Source organism: Pteropus vampyrus, unplaced genomic scaffold (assembly GCF_000151845.1).
Source record: "Pteropus vampyrus isolate Shadow unplaced genomic scaffold, Pvam_2.0 Scaffold7, whole genome shotgun sequence".
Lineage (NCBI taxonomy): Eukaryota > Metazoa > Chordata > Mammalia > Chiroptera > Pteropodidae > Pteropus > Pteropus vampyrus.
Window position 1 is genome coordinate 15,003,714 of NW_011888788.1, and position 6,880 is coordinate 15,010,593.

A 6,880-nucleotide genomic window follows, 5' to 3' on the forward strand; every position below is an offset into this window, starting at 1 on the left:
TCTTGTTATTAGTCTCAGCTTACATGTAACCTCCTCAGAGAGTGCTTTTCCAGTCACCCAAGTAATGGAAGCCCTCCGGCCCCTCTCACATTATTCTAGCATGGCACACCTCGTGCCCTACATATCTTCACATTTATGTATTTGTGTATTTATTGTCTTATTGTGATATGTAGGGCACACCTCGTGCCCTACATATCTTCACATTTATGTATTTGTGTATTTATTTGTATTTATTGTCTTTTTTCCTATTAGATGGCAAGTATCTTGAAAGATTTTATCATATATCCACAGTGTCTAGAACAGCCCCTGACAACCAACAGATAATCAAGTGTTATGTGTTGAATAAAGGAATGCATGAATCGCTATGGTTGAAACAAGAAGTATACTTTTCAAATGATAGGAAAATAAAGAGATAAAGTACAGTTGTTTTAAACAAAATGCACGGAAATGGAGGGTTTTATAAAACCTCAAAAGCATAAAACAAGATGGCAGGAATTAAACCAAACTTACCAGTTGTGTTTAAAAATAAAAATTATGGTATGTGTTGCTTCAAAAGGACTTATCTAAAATAAAATGATGCAGAGAAGTATAAATAGATAGACAAAAATTTATTCAATGAATGCAAACACAAAGTAAGCAGGGGTCATGATATGAATTTCAGTCAAAGAATAAATCAAGGCAAACACTTTGAATGCGGCAAAGGAGATTTATTTTACTGATAACTATGCAATCCACGGTGAAATTATACCATAAATATTTATGTACTGTATAACACATCATGAAGGTACTAGAATTTGAATGATTAGAAATTCAAAGACAAATGTCAGAACTCCAACTGAAAAGGAAGATGTTAACACATTCACCCTAAACCTATTTTATTCAAGAAAGGCAGTAGGGAAGAAAGCTGGGTATAAATTAGAAGACTGGCAAATAAGATAGTATACATAAGTGACATAGAGAATTAAAATAACTATAAAAGATGAATCAATATTTAATTAATTGGGTGTTCAAGTTCACTAATAGTTTTTGAACTACTACATGCTAATTATAGAACTAGATTATGAGGTGTTTAATACGCCTTTTCAAATAAATATAGAACTGTTTTTCAAAATGGGTCATAGACCAAGTCAAAAAGAAAGCCCCAATTAGCTTCAAAAAGCAGGAATTAGATGTTATATTCTTTGACCATAATGCAATAAACCTGGAAATTACATAATAACAAAAATTTAAAGAACAACACACTTCAACATTTGGAAGTTTTAAAATTATCTAAATAATAAGATCAAAGAAGAAATCAAAATATTAGGTAATTATATGTAAGTTAGCTTTTACACTTGTATTTCTAATTCTATGTATATAATTATATATATAAAATTAATGCTTTTTTGATTAACAAAGTAACATACCGTATGAAATATTCAGACTGTTCATGAACATACAACTTGAAAAGTTAAAAGTCCTAATAATCCCACACTCCAGAGATAATCACTGACTCTTTTCTTTTAGATTCTGAAATAACGATACAACTAAAAAAATAAATATGTAATCATGTCAAATGTCCCTTCCTATTAAGAACCAACTCCCTCTATATGAACACCTTTGGATAAGGAGGTGGGCATTTCTAACTACCATTTAACTACTAGATAAGTCCTAACACTAGGAATTAGTTAACTATTCACTGATATTCTCTACTCATTTCCCAAGGGGGCTGTGGGGATTGAGCAAAGTAATGTCACCAGTACCACTGCAGACGAATAAAGAATCACCATAATTATTATTATGATTACTCTAAGCTCTGGAGCACAAAACCACTCTTTTCAAGGCATTTTATGTTCACAAGACACTCACTTCTACTTGCCCTGCTCAAGAGAGGAGAGAAATTGCTGAGTTGCCAGCTCTGGGCAATGCTTCTGGAGCCAGTGCTGCCGGGTTTACTTTGGAAGGGAAATAACTTCATTAGAAATGACATTTCTTGGCTAGCTGGTCCTCAGCTGACACAAGTGCCCCCAGAGCACTTGTGATCTCTGCAGCTGACTGGAGTGGCCACTTCAATCTCTGGGAACCCTGGGGTAGGATGTCATCAAACCTGCCAAAAGTGAGGTAAGTCCGCAAGAGGGTCCAAGGTTCGTTATTTTAATTTTCTTTCCTGGAGTTTTCTCTGACCACCTGTTTTAAATTGTGGCCTCCCCAGCATCCACTCTTTCTCTTCCTGAGTTAATTTTCCTCAGCTCGTAACATCAACAATGCCACACATTTTCCTTGTTTGTCTGGCTTATTGCTTCTCTCTCCTTATCAGAAGATTAGAATGTGAGTTCCATGAGAGTATGGTATTTTGTCTGGTTCACTGCTGTAGCCCTAGTGTCTACAATAGTGCTTGGCACATAGTAGCTACTCGATAAATAGTTTTGAATGAATAACCCTCAAATACATCTCTATAGTAAAAGATGTTGTCCTCGGGGAGGAGAGGGCCAACGGGCCCATGTTCGGGAACAGGCTGAGCCTGTGGGGACATCCATGGGGCAATGTCCACAAGATGAAGCACATTTTTAAGAGAGTGAATGGAAAGAGAGAAAGGGTAAAGAACAGGAAGAAAGAAGCAGAGACCATATATCTTCAGCATTTACCCTGGGTGCTGTCTATAAAACAGAATCGTTCTGGGGCTGACGAAGGGAAAGAAGAGGGAGGGAGGTGAGGCCAGGTCTGCCTCTGCTCACCTCTCCTTTTCAACCACATATTAACCTTTTAGGACTTCCTGTCAGATCTACCCTCAAAATACAGTCATTAGCCGCATAACAACGTTTATGATGGTGATCCCATAAGATTACATTAGAGGTGAAAAATTCCTATTGCTTAGTGATGTCATACCCAGTAGTAGCCGTCTAACGTCATAACACAAAGGTTGCAAAAATCAACAAGGCTCTGACTGAGATGGCAAATGACTGTAACCTGGGTGTGGTTAGCATGACACTGAGAATCTCATAGAGGTGGTTTCAGAGGTTTTAACTGATGAGGAGTTGCTGAAACTGGAACAGGAACACATGGCTAAAGATCCAAGAGCAAAGGACACCGCAAAGGAGAATCAAAAGAAGAAAAACTCCCAACAAAATTCACAACGAAGGGTTTAGCAGAAGCTTTGTAAAGCTCAACAAACTCCTTAAAAAGTCTGAAAACATGGACCCTAACACCGAAAGTTTCATTAATAGAGAAGAATGTTCACAGTGCATAATCTGCTTGCAAGCAAACCTATGATGAAAAAAGCAAACCACCATGGACATATTTCTAAAAAGAGTGACAGATCCTCAAGAAGAGCCTCAGGCAGGTCCTTCAGGAGGTATTCCAGAAGAAGGCATTGTTATCACAGGAGATGACATGTCCCTGTGTGTTATTGTCCCTGAAGACCTTCCAATGGGATAAAATATGGAGGTGGAAGACAGTGACGTTGATGATCCTGACCCTGTGTAGGCCTAGGCTAATGTGTGTTTGGGTCTTAGTTTTAAACAAAAAAGTCTAAGTAAAAAAATAAACTTTTTACGAACAGAAAAAAGCTTATTGCCTGTTCTCTATGAAAGCATACAAAATATTTTTGTACTTTTGTACAATGTGTTTTGTTATGTATTAAAAGTCAAAAAGTTGAAAAAAATTAGTTTATAAAGTTACAGTAAGCAAAGGTTAATTTATTATTGAAGAAAAACTTTAAAAATAAATCTAGCCTAAGTGTACAGTGTTTGTGAAGTTTACAATAGTGTACGGTAATGTCCTAGGGTTGTACATTCATTCCTCACTCACTCACTGATGTAGCCAGAGCAACATTCAATCCTCAAGCTCCATTCATGGTAAGTGCTTTATACCAATGAACTATTTTTTTATCTTCGTTACCATTTTTTGCCTGTACCTTTTCTCTTTGGACACACAAATACCATTTTGTTACCTTTTCTCTTTGGACACACAAATACCATTTTGTTACCATTGCCTAGAGTATTCAGCATAGTAACATAGTGTAGGAGCAATAGGCTATACCATCTAGCGAAGGTGTGCAGGAGGCTATACCATCTAGGTTTGTGTTAAGTGCGCTCTATGATGTTTGCACAACCATGAAGTCACCTAACATTAGAAGAGATCCCTGTTAGTCATCATGTGATTGTACACAAGAATCCAACTACTTCTCTTCACCACATCTACGACCCTGCTCTGCACCACACTTCACTTTGGGCCCCTAACTTTCCACCTTTGCCCCTCAGTAGTCTCGCCACAGGCATCAGACTGACCTTTCAGCAATATGGATCAAATCACGTCATCCTGCACCCAAACTCTCAGGAGCTTCCCGCAGCTCAAATGCCACCTCTCAACCGGGTTACTCTGACCGCTCCACTCCTTTAATTCTACATGCTGCAGGTACACCCCTCATGCCTCCTCATTTTGTCTTTTGTTCTCTATCACTAACCTTCTATCACTGAAAATTAACTTATTGATGTTCACAGTTCACCCTGTTCCCCGCCCCTATCCTTGCAGAAAGTCAGCCCCACCAGGGCAGGGAGATATTTCTGTTCTGCGGCATATCGCGAGCACTAGCTAAGTGCCTGCCGCATAGCAGGCGCTAAATTATTTACCAAATAGGTGACTTGGAACAGAAACATAAGTGCAATGGGTTGTTTTCCTGCGAGCTGAGCTGATTATAAATGATAAATAAATCCTGGTATTTTAAAAGCAGGATTCATAAGAACACCAATGAAACACAAGTTTCTTCTTTGGTCTAAAGCAGCAAAAGAACAAATATAAGGTCTTCCCCGTTTCCTTTTTCTTTCTGTCCAAAACAGTTGGCCCTGAGGTTCTTTTTCTGACACCGGCTACTTCGTAACTCACACTGTTAGCAGTTTCTCCCCAAAGAAAGTGGGAGAACTCGACAGGCAGCTCACCAGGGGCCGGCCTGACTCGGGTCCTGGCGGTGAGCCGGCCGCAGGTCTCAGCTTCCCCGTTGTCCCAGTCGCCTTCCCTCGGGGTGATAAAAGGTCTATCAGCGCAGAGCCAAACCACATCCCGCCTTCCCGCTGCTCTCGTCCCCCCGGGCCCGGGCGGGGCTGGGCGTCCCCCTCCGGGGTCCGAACCGGGAGAAAGGGCTGGGCCCGCGCGGGCCTCGGCGCGCCAAACCCGGGGTCTGGGGCTGGGCGGCGGGCTCGTCCCGGGAAAGGGGTGCGCCCGCGTTTGTGCTGTTCTGCATTGAGTGGGAAGAAAGGAGACCGGGACGAATATCAGAGAGCAAAACTCCGGTCTCCCCAGGGAGCGCAGAAGAGCTGGGCGGCGGCGCCGACGCGGGCGGGGAGACGCTCCACCAACTTTGCTCTGGGTTAGATCAACTTTCTGATCCCGGCTCCCGCGCGTCGCGCCGGGGTTCCTGTCCTAGGGTAAGCGCCGACGTCGCACACCCCGAGGGCTGGGAGGTGGGCGGTACCAGGGAAGGGGGTGGTGAGACCCTGGGTCGCGCAGGCGCCTTCCCCGCCCCCGCCGATCAGCCCCCTCGGAGTGCTGGGGGAGGCGGACGGCTCTTGCTGGAGCCGAGGGAGGGCGGGAGGCCGACACAAAGCCCTCCCTCCCCCCTCCTCTCCTCTCCTCCCCTCCCCTCTTTCTTCCCCTCCTCCTCCGGCTCCTCCCGGCCGGGGAAACCCAGCCCCGCGCCAGTCTGCAGGGCCACTGGTGGCCCCCGCCTCCGGGACCTGCGGGGAGGGCCTGCACGAGGTAAGGGGCGGCGGCAGCGGAGACCCCACCCCCGTGCCCGCACCCGGCTCCCTGGAAGACTCCTGGGTGCGGGTTCTGCGGGGTGCAAGGCGCAGGGTGCTGCTCCTCGCACTCTCCTTCCCTCCGGGGAGACCTAGGGGAGAGAGCGAGCGAGCGTCCTCGGGAGTCGTGGGGATCAACGGGGGAGGGGGCGTCAGGGAGGCGGGACGCCGGGGCGCGGGCAGGGTGACATCGTGCGCTGCGAGGCGGCCGCTTGTCCGTCAGGATCATGGGGTATACTCGTCTGACCCTGTGAGGGCGCGGTGAGGGGCAGGCGGGGTTGCCGGCGTGGTGGCCGAAGGTGCGGGTGTGTGTGTGTGCGGGCTCGCGCGAGGAGGCGGTGGGGACCTTTGTCGAGTTCTGCCTGTGGAGACGGCTACGAGGTGTTACGTGCGCGCGGGCCGGAGCAGGGGTCTCACATCCCAGGTGCCTGGCGCAGACCTGGTCCGTCCGCCCAGCGGGTGCACCGGGTACACGCTCTAGCCCGAGATTTCCTCCCCTGGGGAGAGGCCCCGGCAGGAGGGTCCTGGCGGGGGGCGATTGGGCTGTCGGGGTGACTGATGGCGGCGCAGCAGGCGGAGGAGGAGCCCAGGGTTCCTGCCGGGAAGGGACGGGGCCACTTTCCCACTTTGAGGCCTCCACCCTTGGCCTCGACTTCCACCAGTGCAGCGTCCACCCACCCATGACAAGGCGCCCTTCGACGGCCGGGCTGTAATTCAACTCTAAAGGCTGTAATTTGTTGCCAAGAAATACAGGGCAAGACAAGGCCCCTTGGGCCCTAAGAGGCTCCTTTCTTCCTAGAGCTCTCAAATCCTTGGGGCTTTCCGAATTCAGCAGAGGAGGCCGCGCACTGACCTTGGCGCGCAGTGGAGCCACGCTTTCTTACAGGCAGAGAGTTTCAGGCACACTGGAGTTTCTTAAGAATATGCTGTCAAAAGGAAACCTCAGAGCACTCTTCAACAGGATTTTGTTAATATTGCAGCAAAAATAATACCCGGAAGTTCTCAGAAATTAAGATAATAGTATTTTAATGCAATATTTAAAAATATCAAATTTAATGCAAAAAAATCCACGATGAACAAAATACCAACATTTTAAATAAAAATAGGTT

At 45.8% G+C, this 6,880-nt stretch overlaps 1 protein-coding gene across 14 annotated transcripts in view; it reads left to right on the top strand.

The window, feature by feature from the left end:
• The first annotated feature begins 5,379 nt into the window (after nucleotides 1-5,379).
• Nucleotides 5,380-6,880, top strand: part of LOC105299145 (ras and Rab interactor 2) — a 192,655-nt gene continuing 191,154 nt past the window's right edge. For 6 of the 14 annotated variants that reach the window (XM_023537695.1, XM_023537694.1, XM_023537692.1 and 3 more), the window contains exon 1: nucleotides 5,513-5,730. The gene's annotated coding sequence lies outside the window, so the exon portion shown is untranslated. Of the gene's footprint in view, nucleotides 5,400-5,503; nucleotides 5,731-6,880 lie in introns of those variants that run through there. The other 8 variants (XM_023537674.1, XM_023537669.1, XM_023537712.1 and 5 more) reach the window with 4 other exon arrangements.